The sequence below is a fragment of the Helicoverpa armigera genome, chromosome 31 (genome assembly GCF_030705265.1).
Source record: "Helicoverpa armigera isolate CAAS_96S chromosome 31, ASM3070526v1, whole genome shotgun sequence".
NCBI lineage: Eukaryota > Metazoa > Arthropoda > Insecta > Lepidoptera > Noctuidae > Helicoverpa > Helicoverpa armigera.
The window spans coordinates 1,071,622-1,094,385 of record NC_087150.1 but is presented as its reverse complement, the minus strand read 5'-3'; the positions used below and the strand labels follow the sequence as shown (position 1 = coordinate 1,094,385).

Here is a 22,764-nt window from a genome sequence, read left to right as displayed (position 1 = left end):
CAGTGCCCAAAATCTGCATGTTTTTGCTCCACAAGGGAAAACGTATAATATAGTGTACCATTCAGTTTTGGTTTAACAACTAATCGTATCCAGCGTTACATCGCGCTTCTTAGATTTTTCCGTGGGAATGAGAAGTTTTCTTATAGTTGTGATTTAACCGAATTCCACGCGGGCGAAGCCGCGGGCGGAAAGCTAGTATATAATAAAGGGAATTTTTCAAAATGTTAATTATAAAAATATTTAATAACCTTGTTCCTTGTTCCCTTTATTATTTGAGCAGCAATCTGAAACAAAAAGAAAAGCATATAAATAATTATGTCATTAGAAAGAAACGTCTTTAACTGAGACAATTGTTTGCGATAACCTCGAAACCTATTGCGTGGATTCATGCAGTTTTCACTGTTTTACCTACATATGAGTATGTTTGTCGTGTCGGATTGTCGTCCCATCGCGCTATGAGAGTGAAGGAATAGTGAGTGCACCTGTGTCCAAGCAAATGTGCGTGCACTATAATACGTCCTGCACAGCTGGCTGATCTCCTTAAATGAGAACAGCCGCCGTGGCCGAAATCGGCCGTGGACGCCATTACCTATTATGTTTGCTCCTCTTTCACGCAAAACTACTCGATGCATTTTGTTGAAACTTAGCAGTAATAGATGTACATTTAGCTTATTTGTCAATATAACATTTAGGATACTTTTTATCTGGGTGTGGGAAATAATTACCTTGGGTAGCGGGTTAAACCCAAAAACTAGTATTACAGTAAACGAAAACTTAGCGACAAATAAATACATACCTATATTATATTTTTTGCAACTTTTTATCCAGATAGACAACCAATTAATATCGTTTTACCACTGTAATCATCAGAGGTCAGATAGTCAGTCACTCTACGAAAAACACTGGTCATTGATCCCGACATAATATAAAAACATCTAGTTAGGATGATTCGCCAAAAATTAGGCCAAAAAAATCTTTCGAGTAAAGTAAAGCCAGCTTGAATATATGAATTTAAAATACTAATATAATATAGAAAAAAAAAACATTCTTTTGCTCTGAAACTACTGAACCGATTTGAAAAATTCTTTCACTGTTGCAAAGCTACACTCTTCCCGAGTAACATAGGCTATATTTTATCCCAGGTACGTGAATAAAGACGCAAGTAAAACAGGGGGAAATAGCTAGTTTAAAATATGATACATTCAGAAACATAGCTTGTTATAAATATATATACAAGCGGGCAGAGGAACAAAGAAATGCTCACTGCGCATGCTCGGCTAGAAAGAGACAGCATACCGGTCAATTCCATAAGAGTACACATGTTAGACAAGGATAGAGAGTCTCATAAATACTTCAGCACTGGGTGTGTTAGCAATTTCGTTATAATAATAACGAATTATTATTTTTTTAAATGAATTTTAACCGACTTTACAAAAACGAGGTTCTTACTTCACAACGCGCTTTTTTAAGGTCGATCTGTATGTAACTGTGTAATGGAATCTAAGGTAACTAATTTAACCATCTTCCAAGGATCGTAGCGTCATGAACATTGTCGGCTGTATGTAGTTCTGATGACAATACAATAATATGGTGCTGTCGAACTGATCTGATGATGGAGACTTTAATAATACTTTTATGTGCATCGGTCCAGAAGTCGATGTTTAGAAAATGCAACAGTTTTTTTCGTCACCGACTTTAAGACCGATCAAAACTTTTTCAGTTGAATACTATGGTCGTTAATCATATGGAAAGTTGAATGTCAAATAATTTTCACGAGAGAGGGATATTTACAATAGAATGTTAAGTCTTTCGTACACTAGGGTAAGCAAGTTATCGAAACGCGTCGATTTTACACTGTAAGCGACAATTGTAGATTCCAGTGTGTAAGTTGATATTTACTTTAACTTTTCGTATGATATATGCAAAGAAAAGGAAATTATAATTAATAGTAAAAATAAATAATAGTTTAAAAAAAACTAAAAAACACGCTTTTTATAGAAAAACGAACTAAAAATTAGAAAATAAATTTTAATGGATTTAAATTAAGAAAACAGTGTTAAAAATTTCAATGAATATAAATTAATAATAGTGTGAATACAAAAAAATATATTTAAAAAAAAGCGTGGGGTGCATGGTGTCAATAGTTCTAAATATTTTATTAACAGATATGAGTACAGTGATTTTCATTTCGATAATATCTTAAAAAGCACCCCACGCTTTTTTTAAATATTTTTTTTTGTATTCACACTATTATTAATTTATATTCATTGAAATTTTTAACACTGTTTTCTTAATTTAAATCCATTAAAATTTATTTTCTAATTTTTAGTTCGTTTTTCTATAAAAAGCGTGTTTTTTAGTTTTTTTTAAACTATTATTTATTTTCTACTTTTTAGTTTGTTTCAAAACTATTATTTGTTTTGTAGAATTAAAATTCTCTTTAGTATACAAACTTTGTCAATATTAGAGAAAACGGCTAAAGATAATTATTGGAAATAAAAATTAACATCGAGTCCTGCCTTATCGACTGTAGAGAAAAATTCTAGAAAATTTTAATTAATTTTCTTACCTTATCGACTATAGATGAAAATTATATAAATTAACAGAAATCATATTTTGCAAATTGAAAAGCCTAGAAGTCGGTGTCTAATGGATGTTACTAAGTTAATTTTGCCACCGACTTCTAGGCCGGTGCACCTAAAATTAGTTTTTTTTTTTTGCGTTTTAGTGTTTTGGGAAGTCGGTTTAATTTTTTTGTAAAAAGGTTATTTATTTAAAGCTTTTCAGTAATACGAATAGTTGTCACTATCCTTACAAGTGGGAAGTTCTCATCAATACAAAGAATATAAGTCCAAACGAGGTATTTTACATGTTCAGTTGTCGAGTTCCCTCGACTTTCTCTGGTCTCCATCATCAGGTCAGCTCCAAACCTTCACTGTTGCATAGGTCTTGTCAATACAAATAATCTAAGCCCAAACACGAGGTAGTTTACATATTCAGTTGTCGAGTTCCCTCGACCCTCTCTGGTCTCCATCATCAGGTCAGCTCCAAATCTTCACAGTTGAACAGTGCTTTTAGGCGTACACCTGAGTGTCAAGTTTTTACCCTATGTATGCCTACAACTTTTGAAGGTTGCCCTCGATTTCTCAGGGTTTCCATCATCAGATCCTGACCTGATGACTATGGGACCCACTGCCAGCTATTCCGAGTCGAACAAAAAAAGAATCACGTAAATCGGTCTATAAACCTCGGAGTAATCGATGTGTATGTATAACCTCCTCCTTTTTGGGAAGTCGGTTAAAAATGGAATAATTTTATCAAATTAGTGTATTGTCATCGGTCCTCAATAAATCTACAAAGTTTGAACGAAATCTGGCCGTTTAAAGTGGGTCAAAATCGCGCCCAAAGAAGTCGGTTACAAACCTACAAACATACAAACATACAAACATACAGGTGAAGCTAATAAAAAGCGTGTAAAAACTACAAACACGCTAGTCATGTATTGTCATCAGAACTCGGAGCGTGTGCAAAATTTCATCGTAATCGAAGACCGGGAAGTGAGTCAAATTAAGATAACAAGATTTTCTTACATACATAGTTAGTTACAAGTGAAGCTAATATAAGCGTGTATGTATAGCATAACGTACACGCGTATTTTTTTAATTTGTAAGAATATGAATGAAAACAAAATTGTAATGACTAAAAAATCTTCTTGTCAAAACCAAATGACATTTGACGACTTTATTTTTGGCGAGCATCGCTAATAACAATCATAATGCAACTAGTTTGAAGTTTTTATAAGTATATAGTACATAAATGACATATATTTTCAAGTTATTAGAAAACTAAACTTATAATACTTTTAAAAAAACTAGCTTTCGCCTGCGGCATCGCAAGCGTGGAGTTCTGTTATATCGCGTTTCCAAGAGAACTCTTCAAAAGTCCGGGATAAAAACTATCCTATGTTCTTTCTCAAGGTCAACTTTATCTCTGTACCAAATTTGATTATAATTAGTTCATTGGTTTAGCGTAACAGACAGACAGTATGTTCTTTCTCAAGGTCAACTCTATCTCTGTACCAATTTTTATTAAACTCAGTCAGTTCAATGGTTTAGCGTAACAGACAGACAGTTACTTTCGCATTTATAATGTTAGTAGGGACTAACTTTTATCGTTATTTCACATTTTACACATTTCACACTAAAACAGTACATATAACAATTTATTTTCTTGACCTAAAGTCGAACCCACACACTTAAGAGGCTGCTTAAACCACTAGACTACCACGACCCACCCATCCTAACTTGACCTTGATATACAAACCGCAATTTACTTTCCTTAGTAAAACAAAGCTAAACTATGCCTACCACAAAATTTCAGACCCTAAGCTAAAAGTTTCCCTAAGAGTTCCCACCACTCCCACACACTGCAAACTAAACAGTCGGCCGATAGTTGACTCGATAGTAAGCAATTTTCTTTTAAAGAAAATCTTGACTCCAATCAAATTTTTCAGTCGGTCTGATACCGGCTAAATACCTGATCTTTGTAACGTGCGTACTACCATTCATCTTCATACTGATTTATGAGCCCAAACAAACTCTTCTCCCTCTGAGCCTTTTTAGGGTTCCGTAGCCAAAATGGCAAAAACGGAACCCTTATAGTTTCGTCATGTCCGTCTGTCCGTCTGTCACAGCCGATTTACTCGGAAACTATAAGTACTACAGTGATGAAATTTGATGGGAATATGTGTTGTATGAACCGCTACAAAAATATGACACTAAATAGTAAAAAAAAGAATTGGGGGTGGGGCCCCCCATACATGTAACTGAGGGATGAAATTTTTTTTTTCGATGTACATACCCGTGTGGGGTATCAATGGAAAGGTCTTTTAAAATGATATAAAGTTTTCTAAAAAACATTTTTCTTAAAGTGAACGGTTTTTGAGATATCAGCTCTCAAAGTCGTAAAAAGTATGTCCCCCCCCCTCTATTTTTATAACTACGGGGTATAAAATTCTAAAAAAAATAGAGGTGATGCATGCTAATTAACTCTTTCAACGATTTTTGGTTTGATCAAAGTATCTCTTATAGTTTTTGAGATAGGTTGATTTAACTGTAATTTACGGAACCCTTCGTGCACGAGTCCGACTCGCACTTGGCCGGTTTTTTTCCAACTATGTTGGGGTCGGCTTCCAGTTTAACCAGATTCAGCTGAGTACCAGTGCTTTACCAGCGCGACTGCCTATCTGACCTCCTCAACCCAGTTACCCGGGCAACCCGATACCCTTTGGTTAGACTGGCGTCAGACTTACTGGCTTCTGACTACCCGTGACGACTGCCAAGGATGTTCAATGACAGCCGGGACTTACAGTTTAACATGCCATCCGAAACACAGTCATTGGTGTCTAAGATATACTATCGGCCAACTAAAAGTTTGCAGTGTGTGAGTGTTCTAAGGGGTGAAAACTACCCTTGCAAAATGTATCCGAGTACCTGAGAGGGACAACGATATATGACCCTCTCTTCCCCTCTTAAAAACGATCCTTTCTCTTTAGGAAATTTGTAATTTAAAGTGTCAACCAGTCTGGGTATTGGGTTGCCCGGGTAACTGGGTTGAGGAGGTCAGATAGGCAGTCGCTCCACGTGGCACACTGGTACTCAGCTGCATGCGGTTAGACTGGAAGCCGACACTAACATACATAGTTGGGAAAAGGCTCGGCAGATGCTGACAATATATTTAAATTAAACGCGATAATTTCTTTATAAACTGTATATCTAACATTATTACAGCTTTAAATATATTTTATGAATAATGTTCTTTAAAAACAAGCCAAATAAGCGAGGCGGATAATTTGGTAAGTACCTATGTATGTGAACTTTGAAAATATGATAAATGTACGCCTAAAATAGACTGGATATAAAATATTCATCAAATACTTGATGATAAGTAATTTAGAAAAAGAAAATACGTGTCAAACTTAGTTATATATTCAACATTTTAAGGTTCCGTATCTAAAGGGGAAAACGGGACCCTATTACTAAGAATTCGCTGTCCGTCTGTCACCAGGCTGTATCTCATGAACCGTGATAGTTAGACAGTTGAAACGATATGTACGTCTGTTGCCGCTATAACAATAATTACTAAAAACCACATACAAAAGGAAAATATACATTAAAAAGTATAAAAACTAGAACATTATAGTATGGGATCCGATACAACAACCATGATTTCTTTGTTAGTTCTTTTATAATGTCAGGACACCTTTTTCTCACACGGTCGGTTAGCCCCATGGTAAGTTATTAGTTAACTTGTGTTATGGGTGCTAACACAACTGATAAACTACATATATACATATTGATAACTACATATTGTAACACCCAGACCGCACCGGGAATCGAACCCGGGACCTCAGATTCGGGGCATGGTGACCATTGCGCCATCGAGGTCGTCGTCGTTCTATGGTTTCACAACCCAAATTCAAGTTGAAATCGGAGTTGGACGGTTAAAACAATTATATGAAAAACGTCCCAGATCCAAAAAACAAGCTGCAATAGTATGCTAATATTGTATTTCCAAAGATTTCCTTACCCAACTGCTGAATAAACGGTTAACAAACCCAACGTGAATGCCAGTTTCTAACAGAAAAATACTTTTTTCCTCAGCCGACCCATATCGCGTGATTGGACTCATTTAAGCTTGTTTACCAGTGTCAATGCTTTACCAAAGCTATATATTAGTATATAGCTTTCATTTGTTTTAAGGATCTCTTGGCTAAGTAACAGCCTCACGGGTCGATCATAAGGTCGCTTGGCGCGGTCGATCCGTGTATGACCATCTTATCATGATGGTTGACTCCGTGTTTCGGAAGGCACGTAAAGTGAGTCCCAGCTGTCATTTGAATATCTTTGACAGTCGGTCATTCAGAAGCCAGAAACTCTCGACTTGCATTCTTGCCTATAGGTATTGAGTTACTCGGACAACTGGGCTGAGGAGATCAGATAGGAAGTCACTCTGTTTCATACTCAGTTGTTATCAGAAAGGGGGCCAACCCCAATATTTTTGCGATGGTCAAACGCGACTTAGTTTCCAAGGGAGAGTGGACGAAACCACTGACGAAAGCTAGTAAAAGCTATACAATATACATATTGTCGCTTGGTATATTTCACAAGGTTTATAAAAGCTTGCGTGGAAACTTATAGTAATATAATAACAAACAGTTTTATGTTACAAATGGCGAGCGTTTATACTCGGATACGTCTCATTTAAACTAGCTATAGTAATTGGAGCAGGGCCACCCATCCTTTTCCAGACCTTGGGTCTTGTGCTTAACTTGAAATATAGAAAGTAGCCAGAATTTTTTCACCCTTTTTCTATTATAAAGCATGATGACATGACATACAAGTCAAACTAAGAACCTCCTTTTTTAGGTCGGTTAAAAGACATAAATGATGGGATGTCATCTTCTGCGTTGATTTTTACTAACTGTGTTGGGGTCGGCTTCCAGTCTAACTGAATGCAGCTGAGTACCAGTGTGCTACAAGGAGCGACTGCCTATCTGATCTCATCAACCCAGTTACCCGGACAACCCAATACCCCTTGATTAGACTGGTTGTCAGACTTACTGGCTTCTGACTACCCGTAACGATTGGCAAATTTTTTAAAAAATATTTCACAGTTGGAAAGCTACACTCTTCCCGAGTAACATAGGCTATATTTTAATCCTTGCACAGGCAGTAGTTCCCACGGGACGCGGGTGAAATCACGGGAAAACGGCAATATTTTTTTAATATGGTCATTGAACCCTTTATTAAAGAGTTTAACACAATATAAAGAACGGGATATAAATTTAATTTTTTGACCATTTATTTGATAAAGAGTAAATTGGTAACATGCGTGTGTTGAACCCATTAGGTTTGGTTCCGTAGCCATTATAGGAGAAAAATGTAGGCAGGTAAGAAGTTTTTTGATCGTACATTATTTTCTTATGTAAGCAGCCAGTTTTTGGTTGTATTTCCGTACTAAGTTTTAGATTACTTTAGTTTAGGAAAAGCTGGTAAGTAAATGATAAATTAAATTCATTGTGGAAATAGATTGAAAACAATGCTTTCTGACATCAAAATCTTCTTTAAAAGCGAGATGAAGTAGGTATTTCCTTGCAGGCCGAAACTCCAGAGCGAAAAAAAACTTCAAAACCGGTTAAGTGTGAGTCGGACTTAAGCACTATGGGTATAACAAGCAAAGAAAACATGTTCCTTGTATGGAAGCCACCAAATTATCGGTAGATCGGTAAGATCTAAGGCAAGCTATTTATTAGTATTATGGGTGCTAACACGACTAACAAACTACATATGCTTTACATGTACATATACATATACTTATAAATAAATATTACATATTGCCCAGACCACAGCCAATAAGCATGCTCATCACACAAATATTGACTGTAGTTTAGTATTTTTTGTTATAACGCCAACATAAATACATACATCATCGATCATCATTTGAGAGTTGGGAATCAAACCTACATCAAGTAGCAAAGCAACCTACCCCTTGTACTACCTACTCTCCGAATATGACCGTGTTTGAACCACAGAGTTCAAACAGTCACTTCAAACCCGTGACCTTTTGCTCGGCAAACGTTTTTAAACTTGAAGATATAAATATCTAAGTAGAAATGGTACTAAGTAAAGATTGAACAATTTAAAACTTGGTTTTAAAACAGTTGAAAACTACTTTTTATAAATGCATGTATTTGCTACAAGACTTTTCTTATAAGTCCAAACACAGCTATGATACGATGTTCCATCATGAAGCTCCAGTTCATATCTTCCGGCTCCATCATCAGATCAGTTCGACAGTACCATATTATTGTATTGTCATCAGAACTACATACAGCTGACAATGTTCATGACGCTACGATCCTTGGAAGATGGTTAGCTTAGTTACGGGTTAATATGCTTGTTCTGTAAAGATCTTTATGAAAAAAACAAAAAACTAAATGTATTTTGTTCTAAATTAAAACTGTCAAGTTAAGACAACGATAATGTTTTGTTTCTTCGCGAAATGAATACTAATTCCCTTCCTTTACATTCGCACACTGACATCTTTTAGTCGGCCGACAGTTCCGGCTGTCATTGAACATCTTTGGCAGTCGTTGCGGGTAGTCAGAAGCCAGTAGGTAAGTCTGACACCATTCTCACCAAGGGGTATTGGGTTGCCCGGGTAACTGGGTTGAGGAGGTCAGATAGGCAGTCGCTTCTTGTAAAGCACTGGTACTCAGCTGAATCCGGTTAGACTGGAAGCCGACCCCAACGTAGTTGGAAAGGCTCGGGACATGATGATGAGTTTGATCTAGCGCGATCAGGTATTGACTGGTATCAGATTGACTAAAAACTTTGATTGAGGGTGCATATACACGGTGCATGTAGCTGGAGCAAGTTAACATGCGCAAGTGACAAGAGCACGCGGGTGGGTATCTTGCTTTGGTACACGCGCGAGTCGCTGGACCCGCACGTTTTTACAATGCATGTAACCTGCGCATGTGCCTCAACATGAGCAAGCTACTTGCACCGTTTAGAAGCATCCTTTGTAAAAAAATACTTCGATTATCGGCCAACTCTCGGCTGACTGTTTAGTCTGCAGTGTGTAGGTAAGCTTATATTTTAGATGGTAACTTAAAACGTCGGTTTTAGGGTTCCGTACCCAAGGGAAAAGCGGGACCCTATTAGTATGACTTCGCTGTCTGACCGTCCGTCTGTCACCAGGCTGTATTTTACAAAACGTGATAGGTAAACAGTTGAAATTTTCACAGATGATGTATTTTTGTTGCCACTTTATACTGAAAACTAGAATTAAATAAACATTTTAGGGGAGTCAAATATAGTAAACGTATTTTTTTTGCCATTTTATAGACAATGGTACGGAACTACTTACAACCCGAGTGCGACTCGAACTCGGCCGATTTTTTTATGCGGGTTAATAAACCTTTTTGTTTGTCACTTTTTAACTGCATTCCAAAATGGTGTTACATTACCTATTTTGTGTATATTTGTCGTTAAATAAATACATAGGGCTTAAACGCGATATTTTCAAAGGTTTTTTATTATTATTTATTACATATATACCTATTACATGTACTTAAGAAGCGTCAAGCTAGTTACGCGGGTGAAACTACGGGAAAAAGGCTAGTCTAAATATATAAAATTAAACCCGCTTTCCGTTGTCACGACATAACATGAAAACGTCTTGACCGACTGAAAATTAGAGGGGAGGTAACTTAGACCCGAGAGAAGCTTTTAGTTTTTGTCACCATCCGGCTACGGGACACGGGTGAAAAAGCGGGCGAAAGCTAGATTCCAATAAAAAAAATGTTTTACAAAATTAAAATCATCGTTCACCGCAGTCGACGCCACAACACAAACTAGTTATATCATACCTAACTTTATCTTTTAGTAATAGTTATTAATTTGGAGTTTTCTACTGGATAGTCAAAGGCAAACAGCTTCTTTGATCGATCATATAGAAAATAGAAGATTGATCAAACTTCTTTGTGGAACAAAAACGGTTTTATGAGAAAATAACAGTTATAACTAGCAAAAAAACGGCCAAGTGCGAGTCGGACTCGCGCACGTATGGTTTCCGTATACACTATCTCATCATCTGCCGAGCCTTTTCCCAACTATGTTGGGGTGCGCTTCCAGTCTAACCGGATGCAGCTGAGTACCACTATGCCACATGTACTATTTTATGTTAATAATTCTTCTGTCATGTGTTTATTGTACATACACATGTATAAAAATGAATGCCTCTTTTCATTGTAATTTTGTAGCTCATGACCGGTCTCACCTATCCAAACCAAATGTTTTAGGCTTGTTCGGACTATTAAGCAGATGGTTTATGTGAATTTTGCACAAAATAGGTCGACCGGCTCTTAATTTATCAATTTTTTTTTGTAACAAAATGGTGGACTTGTTACGTAGCAAATCACCACCAGGGCCACTAGCAAATAAGTTAATATCACGGCTCATAAGCTAAGACTGGTGACAGATAGACAGAGAAGTTTCAGTAACGGGGTTCCGTTTAACCCTTTGCCTACGGAACCCTAAAAGCCACACCCCTTTTGAAAACTGTCCCCGTTGTTATCGACCTGTTTAGCGTTTTGTTATTATAATAGAAACAGGGTTTTGCGAACACGAAATGTTTCAAATTGTTTCGTTGTTAAATCGCCAAGTCATTGTAGTGGGGCAAGCTATAAGCGGGAGCGTTTCTTAACACGCTTTTATTAGGTCGACTTGTATGTAACTATGTCATGGAATCTAATGTTAGTTAAGGTAGAGCACTTTTTTTCCAAAAAGTAATTTAAAGTAATGAAAAACGTCTCAGAGGGAAGAAATACGCCAAAAATTTTAGGAACAATAATTAGAAGGGGATTTTTGTAAGTCTGGGACGGCAATCCGACACCACTGGAGAGATCAGGCGCAGGACCGACATTTACATGTTCTTCGATGCACGGGTGAATCAATCACCAACAATCAAGATGAATCAACTGTCCTGGTGGCAGGAACTATTTGTGATGTAAAAATTCTTTCAGTGTTAGACAGCCCGTTTATCGAGGAAGGCTGTTTTTACGTGAGTGCATGAAGTACGTCCCACAGGAGCCGGGTGAAACAGGCGACAAAAACTAGTCTATAGGTATACCTAGTATTTATGTGTTAGTTACACTTTTTGTAAATAAAGAATTACAGGGAGGTTAGAAACAGGAGACAGATATAGGTTTTTATTCCTAATCCGTTTGAAGTAGTTTTACACATTTAATAAAATTCTAGGTACTTGATTGATTATTCAATACTTCCTGTTTTTTTTCGGTTTCCTCTTCGTCCCTTGGAATTACATCGCATAACTAGATAAAGTATAGTCTGTGTCATCCGGGGATTATATAGCTTGTCAACAGTGAAAAAATTTTGCAAAAGTTTAGGAGTCTTTACTTGGGTATAAACAAAAACAATTTTATATACACTAGACATAGTATACATACTTATATTTATTTGCAAAAAAATGTAATTTAATAAGTAATAGTAGTGTTATTTTTGAAAACATCAAAACATCTACTAATTTCAAAGAAAAAAACAAAACAAAATAATCAAATTACAACAACACACACGCACAAAAAAATTGCAACCTCTCTTACAATTAGCATTCAAAACTAGACCATATCACGTTCAAAATAAGTTACAAAATCAATTACAGCACAACATGAGTGACGTGTGACAGAGACACGTATATAGCTGCCTCTCACTCATCATTTGCCGATCGATACAGGGAGTGCGATGGCTGAATGATTTTCTACTTGTATTTTTAGCCAGATGATGCAAGGTGTGAAGTGGGTTTGGTTCTTGGCTAGAGGAAAAGTATTTAAGAAATAATGCCCCCAATATATGTAGTGACTTTGGGAAAATGATAGCCAAATGATAAATCTAAGATTAAGTTGATTTGAAATGATTAGATTTTTTGTTATTTATTTTAATAGTATGTACCCAATTACACACATACCCGTGTTTTAATTTTCATGAACAATATTTATTGAATATAGAAAGCGATCTTTTATTTCCAAAAAAGAAATATGTAAGTACAGAGTTGTTTACAATATTTGTTAAAAAAATTACAGGTTTTTAATAACTTCACAATCCTAACTAATATTAGAAAAGTAAATTTGTCTGCCTGTTACGCTTTTCGCAATACTATAAAACCAATTAAGTTGAAAATGTTTACAGCTAGAGTTCGAGAAATGACAAAGGCTACGTTTTAACCGGGCGCGGGAAGTAGTTGCTTCGGGGGCTTTGGGAACCGTGGGGAACAGATACTATAATATTAAATTCACAAAAAATAATACTGCTGAATGAATGTTGATGAAACTACATACATCAAAATAACATAAAAGTAGGCTACTTTTATCCGGGTGCGGCAAGTAGTTCCCTCGGGACGCGTGTAGCAGATATTTAAAATAATAGTCACCAGATAGTTGACCCGATTATTTTGAATGTTATTGTGAATCCAATCAAAATGCTGAGTCGATCTGATACCGGCTAAATACCTGATCTTTGTAATGTGCGTATCACTATTCATCTTCATACTGATTTATGAGCACAAACAAACGCATCATCTTTCAAGCCTTTTCCCAACTATGTTGGGGTCGGCTTCCAGTCTAACCGGATTCAGCCGAGTACCAGTGCTTTACAAGAAGCGACTGCCTATCTGACATCCTCAACCCAGTTCCTTCAAACTTTCCGCCGACTAAAAGTTTCCACTGTACAGGGTATTAAGTACCTAAAGATTAACCAAACAAGAGGTATTTAACTTTTAAGATCAAAATACACAAACTGAATATTTTTAACTGACGATTTAACACTACTTGACAACTTGAGATAACTCGAAGTTTGAACAAAGTCGGACTTCAAAGGCGCCGACTAAGGTTAAAGATCAAAGAGCCGCCGCCGGGATAAGAGCTTCTGTTCTATTACTTATATATTCACTGTTAAGTTTGGTTTAAATAATAGCTTCTTAGGGAGTTCGTGAAATGTCTAGCCTTTTCGTAACTGATGATGTCCTAATATCCGACTATCAGCTACAGCGGCTGTTTTCATTTAAGAAGATTAGCCAACTGTGCAGAACATATTTCATCCTCCGAGCCTTTTCCCCAACCATGTTGGGGTCGGCTTCCAGTCTAACCGCATGCAGCTGAGTACCAGTGTGCCACAAGGAGCGACTGCCTATCTGATCTCCTCAACCCAGTTGCCCGGGCAACATAATACCCCTTGCCAAGACTGGTTGTCAGACTTACTGACTGCGCGTTACGACTGCCAAAGATGTTCAAATGACAGCCGGGATCCACAAAGCAACTTTATTAGTCAAGGTCTTTTAATTTGAAACACGGGAAATTAGAATTATTTTGATAATATTATCTTTGGGAACTACTGCCCTTACCGGGATAAAATATAGCCAATATTACTCGGGAACAGTGTAGTTTTACAACAGTGAAAGAATTTTTCAAATCGCTTCTGTACTTTCGCAACCTTTATGTTACAAACAAAAAAACATGATTCCTTTCTATAATATTAGTATTGTCCCCGAGAAACAGGCTATATTTTATCTCACTACGAGAAAAAGTTAACCTAAGACGCGGGTGAACAGCGGGGCCCAGTAGGGCCGGGGCCTGCCGGGGCTGCGGGTTGTTCGAAAGAGATACCGCGGCTCTGGCACATAGAAGGCCTACGACGGAACACGACGGTTTTTAGTCAGTAAGAGGCTGACTTTCCCCCACCGCTGCTAACCCATAGCGGGAGGGGTCATTTGATGATTTTTAACGTCGCTAAAAAAAAATATGCGGGTGAAACCGCGGGAAAACAGCTAGTAAATAATATTAGTATACATTGTAGTAGAGTACAAATATTATGTAAACAAAGTACAGATAAAGTAAGGGTAGTATTTAAACGCAAATCAAAAAATATCCTTTTTCTATGCAATAAGATTCCGAATTCCCATCAAAATTACTGATTGCACAGCAAAATATTCAACTCAAAATATCACTAAACACACTACAATTTATTTTCGCAGCGTACAGCGATTTTTCCTTAAGCAAAAGCTTTTTCATCAATGCACAGCTAATAATCTTAATGCACATTATACATGTTAACTCTTTTTCTTTTAAATATAGCTTCTATTTTTATATTATTTACAGCAGTTTTTCTGAATAAAACAGCTTTTTATTAGTCACAGTCATCTTATTATTTATTAATTACGGCATAATGAGATCAGCAAAAAAATATAAAATTAAATACAAAATTATAATTTATCGAATCCTTTTTTGCCCAATAGGCACATTTTTAGCTTCTGCAGGTGGCGCCACGTATTTGAGTCGGATCGCAAGTCCGATGCTATGCTTGCACATATAGTTCTTAAAAAAAATGGGGCAGGTGCTTTTTTAGTCATTGTCAGTACTTCCTTTTGGCATACATTTCATATAAGTAGTCATTAAAAGGCTACTAGGTACTATAATATCATATTTCAGAATGTTTATAGTCAGAATCATCTTTTGGCATAGTTTTGGAATTTTTATTTTCCTGTAAGAAGTATGCAAACAAGCCTGAAGCATGCAAGCAGACATGCAGCATGTAAGCAGGCATGCAACATGGAAGTAAGCATGCAACATGCAGCAAGCATGGCTTCTGTCACGGCTCCGGCGCTTCGTGGCTCCGGCGGTCCCATGCGAGCTTATCGTCGCAGATGATTTTCACGCTCACCACCGCCTCGCCCCTCCGCGCCTACGCGGTTTTGAATTGCACTCTAGGGGTAGGGCAAACAAGACTACGTGGAGTCGGTTTTGCAGCGATTCGTTTTCATTACTAGCTTCAATTTTTAATACAATGTTTTTTAATTGAACTCTATCTTACTCGCTCGCGCCACTCTGCACTCCAGTGACGAAAAAGCGCGCGAAGCCGCGAACCTTTTTCAGATAATTTGTTCTGTTTTTAGAAATAATGCAATGTGACAGGATTTTTTTGTTATAATAATCATTAAATTTGCCGAGCATGGCTTCTTGAAAATTAAGACAAATATGATGAATAGGTTTTGTTGTACTTACTGGTTAATATGCGACTGGGATAGTTATTTTGCTATGAAATATGGAAAATTTGCTGTGCAGTCAGTATTAATGCTATGTATGTAGTATTTTTGTACAAGAATAAATTTAACTGTATTGCATTATAATAAAAAAAGTAATGTCATATTGATGTATAATTTCGAATTATCTGCAGTTTGAGTTTTGTTAAACATTTAGTTTATTTGTAGTGAAGTAAGTTATTTGATGTAAAAAAGAATATAAATGATGAGTATTTATTGATAGGCGATTATTTATTTGATATGCAATTTATAATATCCCATAAAGTAATACCAACACAGGTGCTTGGCATACCTCCAAGTGGATACCTATACATACTCCAAGGAGTTTGTTCACATTTATGAAAAAAACCGGCTAAATGCGAGTCGGACTCGCGCACGAAGGGTTCCGTACCATCCAAACTAATATTCTATATATATTTATGGATATCGAGCAAATAAATCACGTTTGTTGTATGGGAGCCCCCCAAAATATTTATTTAATTCTAGTTTTCAGTATTTGTTGTTATAGCGGCAACAGAAATACATCATCTGTGAAAATTTCAACTCCCTAACTATCACGGTTCATGAGATACAGCCTGGTGACAGACGGGCGGACGGACGGACAGAGGAGCGAAAACAATAGGGTCCCGCTTTACGCTCTGAGTATGGAACCCTAAAAATATTATTTCCGTGGTTATTGGAAGGCGTAATTCGTATTCAATGTTGGTGGTATGAAAATATGTTATTTATGGTTGAATCCATGGAAAACAAAATGACTAGCAGAGATGTCATAACGCAAAATCTCCTAAGAAAGTAGCGACAACATGCGGGGCGAGGGGGACGAGGAATGTTACTAGCTCAGACTTTACACATCATCATCTCTCGAGCCTTTTCCCAACTATGTTGGGGTCGGCTTCCAGTCTAACCGGATGAAGCTGAGAACCAGTGTGCCACAAGGAGCGACTGCCTATCTGACCTGCTCAACACAGTTACCCGGGCAAATCAATACCCCTAGGTGAGACTGGTGTCAAACTTACTAGCTTCTGACTACCCGTAACGACTGCCTAAGATGTTCAAAAAATATTTTTTCAAGAAAATCGTGAATTCAAAAAAAGTTTTTAAGCAGTCTGGTACCAGCCAAATACCTGATCGTTGTTATGTGCGTACTACCATTCATTTCCATACTGATTTATTAAGCCAAGCGAACTGTCAGCCGATTCAAAATTCTTTCACAGTTGCCAAGCTACCGAGTATCTTAAACTATAATATTTTATCCCGGTACGGGCAGTCCCACGGGACGAGGGTGAAACCGTGGGGAAATATCTGGGATTAGTATACAAAAGATCAGGTATGACCTATATATAAAAAGTGACACAATGTACTGGCGTCCAAGGCTGTTCTCATATAAGGAGATCAGCCAGCTGCGCAGGATATGTTATAGTGCACGCACATTTGCTTGGACACAAGTGCACTCACTATTCCTTCACTCTCATGGCGCGATGGGACGACAATATGACACCACCGGAGAGAGATCAGGCGCAGGACCGACATTGACGTGCTCTCCGTTGCACGGGTGTATCAATTACCAACTTCCAGACTACTAGACCACAGCAAAAAAAGTGATATAATGATAATTACATTACATAAAAAATTATGACTCAACACTTCTATAGAAATACTTGTAGCTACTAATTACTGTAATTGCTTCTGTGAATTCCCTAGACTAATAAATATTAATTTATGTAATGTTATAATACTGGGGTGCTCATGGCTAAGTAACAGCCGCACGGGTCGATCGATCATAAGGTTAAGCAACGCTTGGCGCGGTCACCATCTTGTCATAACGAGTTCTCCCGTGTTTCGGAAGATGAAACTGCCTATCTGACCTCCTCACCCCAGTTACCCGGGCTACCCAATACCCTAGGCAAGACTCTTTCTCAGACTCACACTTCTGACTACCCGTAACGACTGCCAAGGATGTTCAATGACAGCCCAAACCTACAGTTTAACGTGCCCTCCGAAACACAGTCATTGATGTCCAAGACATACTTAGAAAGTACATACAAACTTAGAAAAGTTGCATTGGTACTTGCCTGACCTGGACTCGAACACACTCATACTTGAGAGGTTGGTTCTTTACCCACTAGACCACGACTGTAGTTTAGAAAGAGCGAGTTTTAATTCAAATGGTTTAATATCAGCAAGGCACCGGTATTACCTATAAATCAGAATAGGATTGAAATTGCAAACCATTCTTTTTATTGCTCAGCGTTTTCAAATATATTAAACTTTGAATGTGGCTTTGAAATTTATATTTGAAACTAGTTGTATTCATGGTTTTGCCCGTTTTTATTGTTTTTAAGTCTCTATTCCTTTTCAACATCTGCCGAGCCTTTTCCCAACTATGTTGGGGTCGGCGTCCAGTCTAACCGGGTGCAGCTGAGTACCAGTGTGCCACATGGAGCGACTTTCTATCTGACTTCACCAACCCAGTTACTGGCTTAATAAGACTGGTTATCAGACTTTCTATCTAATCACAGCACACCAATTCAACGTGCCTTGTAAAACACGGAGGAACTCGTCATGACAAGATGGTTATTTGGTCACCCATCCACGGAGCAACCGAGCCAAGCGTTGCTTAACCTCATGATTACCCGGGCTGTAACTTAACCACGAGCTCCTTCACATAGAAATAACCTTTTCCGCAAAAATAATTTAACTTTAACGTACGTTTAACATTGAAAATTTACTTTGAATCATCGCTTTTGTTCTTTCGCCTTTGATCTCGCCGACGCTATGGGAATTATTTAAGCTCTTAAAGGTAAATTGGAAACCTAAAAAGCTATTTGACTTTATAAAAATAACAATTAAATGGCGAAAATTTCCAATAGTTTAATAACATAAGGTCCATCATAAGGTTAAGCAACGTTTGGCGCGGTCAGATCGCTGATGACCATCTTGTCATGACAAGTTCCTCCGTGTTTCAGAAAGATACCTCTTAAAATATCGACATTAAATAATTATCAACAATAAAAGTAAAAAAAAAACTAAAACAGCATTATCTTTAAGACACGTAACATTTTTTTCATATTTCTAACAGCAAACCCTACTATTTGATACCAATATCATGGGGGTGGATTTCAAAGAGCCAGTTCACCTTTTTGGGGAGGCCGCCATATTGGATTTGTAAAGGTGTTTCTTAGCTAGTCATGTATTATCATCAGAACTCAGATCGTGTGCAAAATTTCATCCTAATCGAAGACCGGGAAGTGGGTCAATTAAGATTCCAAGATTTTCTTATATACATAGTTATAATAGTTACAAGTGAAGCTAATATAAGCGTGTTATTAATGTATAAAAATTTTTATGATGATATTTTTAATAATTTGTATTGGTTCTTCAAACCATACAGACAGAATTTTGTTGCTAGGGAGTTTGTTCCACCACTTCTTCCCAGCAAAAGCACATACGAAGTGGTGAAGGGCGGGCGTTTTGGGGTCTGTCTTTTGTAAAGACCTTCAAAAAGTGCTGATTTTCAGCCTACTTTGAATAAATCACTTTTTATCTTTATCATATCTTTAATAAAAGAAATTCTCAATCCAAGGATTAAACTTTAAAATCCCTATTCAGCTCAGAAACCAACTTTAACAAACCCGCAAATAGATTTCATAGACCGACAGACAGTTGTAACTAAAGTTCTAGCATTTCGCGCCAAAACGCCCGCCATTTTGTATTGGCAAGCGGCCATGTTAGTCCATCTGTCATTTAGTATTAGAGAATTCAATAACCCAGTGGTCTAGCTCATAGATTTTGTAGGAATTTGGAAATTCTAACTTGGTTAGACAACTTTTATGCAAAATAAACCGGCCAAGTGCGAGTCGGACTCGCACACCGAGGGTTCCGTACAAATCCTGTATAGATAAAAAGTGAGTCTCGCTCCAACCGTTCAGTTTAGAACAATCATAGTTATGATTATTTTGTGAGACCAAAATAGTTAATATTTTTTATTTTATAATATAACTAAAATAGTAGGCCAGTACCTTGTAAAAGTTATTTTATTAAAGTTATTTATATACAACATTTTGTAGTCATCATTCAGAAATCTGATTGAAAATAGCTAATTAAGGTCATTGGGCATATCTGACCCATTTTGTAAAAACTGGCGGACATGAATCAAAGTAGTTTTAAATCGTGGAGAATGGTATGACGTTTCTTTGAATATAAATATTTTATAAAAATTCCATGGAGACGAATGTCCAGGATCGTTTGAAAAATATAAAAGACAAGCAGTTTCAGAGGATTGTACAGGTTGCAATGCTAGTTTTTATTGTTAAAGACTTTTCATAAAGAAGGAGGATGTCAATTCGGATGACCAGGATCTGATGAGGATCTGGAAACCCTGAGAAATCGAGGGCAACTCTTGAATATTGTAGGCACGCATCGAGTCAAAACCAGACATGTGAGTGTAATTTTGAGGGTACTGGTAAACAGTGAAGGTTTTTAGCTGATTTGATAATGGAGACTACAGAGAGTCGAGGGAACTCCTGAACGGTATGTTGCAACTACCACGTGTTTGGGCTTATTTTATTCGTATTGACGAGAACTTTTCACAAAAGTTAAAAATAAAAACTTTACACGACGTTACTAAAACATACCGTTGAGGAGTTCTCTCGACTTTCTCACGTCTCCATCATCAGGTAAGCTCTAACCTTCACTGTTTGATAGTATCACCAGACATACATCTGAGAATCAAGTTTTAATCCTATGCATGCCTACAATTTCTGATAGTTGCCCTCGATTTCTCAGGATTTCCATCATCAGATCCTGACCTGATGACAATGGAAATAAACGGCGAGTATACTCTTTTACTACAAAGAAATGTTTTCTCAAATCCGTCAAACTTGGTCGTTTAAATTCCCCATTGAAATGAGGAAAATATTTGATTTGATAATATTTTAATATTTTATGTAACTTCAAATTTATCATTTTCGCAATTTTTCCTTTATCTGTACTATATAACGGTGCTTCTTGCCGAATTTCAAGATTCTGAGTTCACGGGAAGTACCTTGTAGGTTTTGATTCCCTAGCGTGTGACGGAAATTCGTCTAAGGTGTCGGTATAACTACTGTATCTTTTGATCGCGTTAACTTAGAAGTTTGATTTTTTCACTGCCTAAAGGGACAATAGACCTAGGTATTTGGTATAAATTCCAATTTGATACCTTTATTCGTTTGTGAGAAATAAGGTAGTAAGTTTCATTTTATTAAAATATTTTTTTTTACATTATATAACTAAAAAAATGAGATTTTCGTAATTTTTCCTATATTTGCATTATATGACAATGCTTCATGTCAAATTTCAAGACTCTGAGTTTACGGGAAGTATCCTGTAGGTTTTGATTCCTTTGCGAGTGTCGAAAATTTGTTGAAAATATCGACATAATCGGCTGTATCTTTTGATTGGCTTGGCTTAGAAGTTTGATATTTTCACAGCTTAAAGGGACAATAGACCTGAGTATTTCATGTGAATTTCAGCTTGATACGTCCACGCGTTCTTGAGATAAAGGGTCTTGACAGACAGACAGACAGACAGACAGACAGACAGACAGACAGACAGACAGACAGACGGACAACAAAGTGATCCTATAAGGGTTCCGTTTTTTCCTTTTGAGGTACGGAACCCTAAAAACATCGAACACTGTTTTTTGCCCGTCTAATGCAACTTTTCTAAGTCTGTATGTACTTTCTAAGTATATCTTTGACACCAATGACTGTGTTTCGGATGGCACGTTAAACTGTAGGCCCCGGCTGTCATTGAACATCCTTGGCAGTCGTTACGTGTAGGCAGAAACTAGTAAGTCTAACGCCAGTATCACCAAGGGATTGGGTTGCTCGGGTAACTGGGTTGAGGAGCTCTGTTAGGCAGTCGCTCCTTGTGGCACACTGGTACTCAGCTACATCCGGTTAGACTGGAAGCCGACCCCGACTTAGTTGGGAAAAGCCTCGGCAGATGATGATTTTTAAACATGTCTGTTCAAAAGGTTTCGAAAAATTATCTTGACATTGAATATTAAACAAGAGTACCTAATATCATTCAGCTGTAATTTTGACAATGCACCCCTGTAGTAAAAGATGGTTTTAAAAAATTATCTTAACGTCATAATATTATCTATCAAAGGTTAAGCTACTACGTCCGTATCTTTTATGTTGTCGAAAACCGCATTAAAATCGGTTCTGCCAATCATGAGATAATTGCACACAGACATACATATGTGCGTACATAAAGGATAACGTCATGATGATAATGATATGTATGTACCTACAAACAAATACGCAAGTCAAACTAAGAACCTCCTATTTTTGAAGTCGGCTATAAAACAGTTGAACTCAAACACACTTGGCTGCCTTATTTCGAATGTAAATTAAACAAAAAAGTTTTTGAATAAGGAGTTTGGTATTCATTATGGGAGAAACAAAAATACACTGGCAAAGAAACTTACTTTTTTACTTCTCGAGAAGTTTACAAATCTCGGTATTTTTGGTTAAATTGTTCAGTGGGTAACTTAGAGTATTGAAACAACAGGACTCGCCATTTCTCCTTACTTTTCTACTAATATTCATCATCATCCTCCGAGCCTTTTTCCCAACTTTGTTGGGGTCAGCTTCCAGTTTTACCGGATTCAGCTTCCGATTCAGATTCAGATTAACAAGAAGCGACTGCCTATCTGACCTCCTCAACCCAGTTACCCGGGCAACCCAATATCCCTTGGTTAGACTAGCTGACTTGGTTGGACTTTTCTACTAATATTATGAATGCGAAAATTTGTTTATATGGATGTTTGTTCGTCTTTCACGCAACAACTACTGCAAGGTAACTAATTTAACCATCTTCCAAGAATCGTAGCGTCATGAACATTGTCACCTGTGTATGGTTCTGATGACAATACAATAATATGGTACTGTCGAACTGATCTGATGATGGAGCCGGAAGATATGAACTGGAACTTCATGATGGAACATCGAATCATAGCTGTGTTTGGACTTGTTAGAAAAGTCTTTTAATGATTTTATGTGCATTTATAAAACCGTGTTTTGTCTAGTACTCGGTTCC

At 37.2% G+C, this 22,764-nt stretch overlaps 1 long non-coding RNA gene across 1 annotated transcript in view; it reads right to left on the bottom strand.

The window, feature by feature from the left end:
* Positions 1 to 247: 247 nt before the first annotated feature.
* The window catches only part of LOC135119228 (uncharacterized), a 115,324-nt gene continuing 92,807 nt past the window's right edge, over positions 248 to 22,764 (bottom strand). The window contains exon 4 of the long non-coding RNA XR_010278062.1: positions 248 to 284. This is a non-coding gene — a long non-coding RNA (uncharacterized LOC135119228). The remainder of the gene's footprint in view (positions 285 to 22,764) is intronic.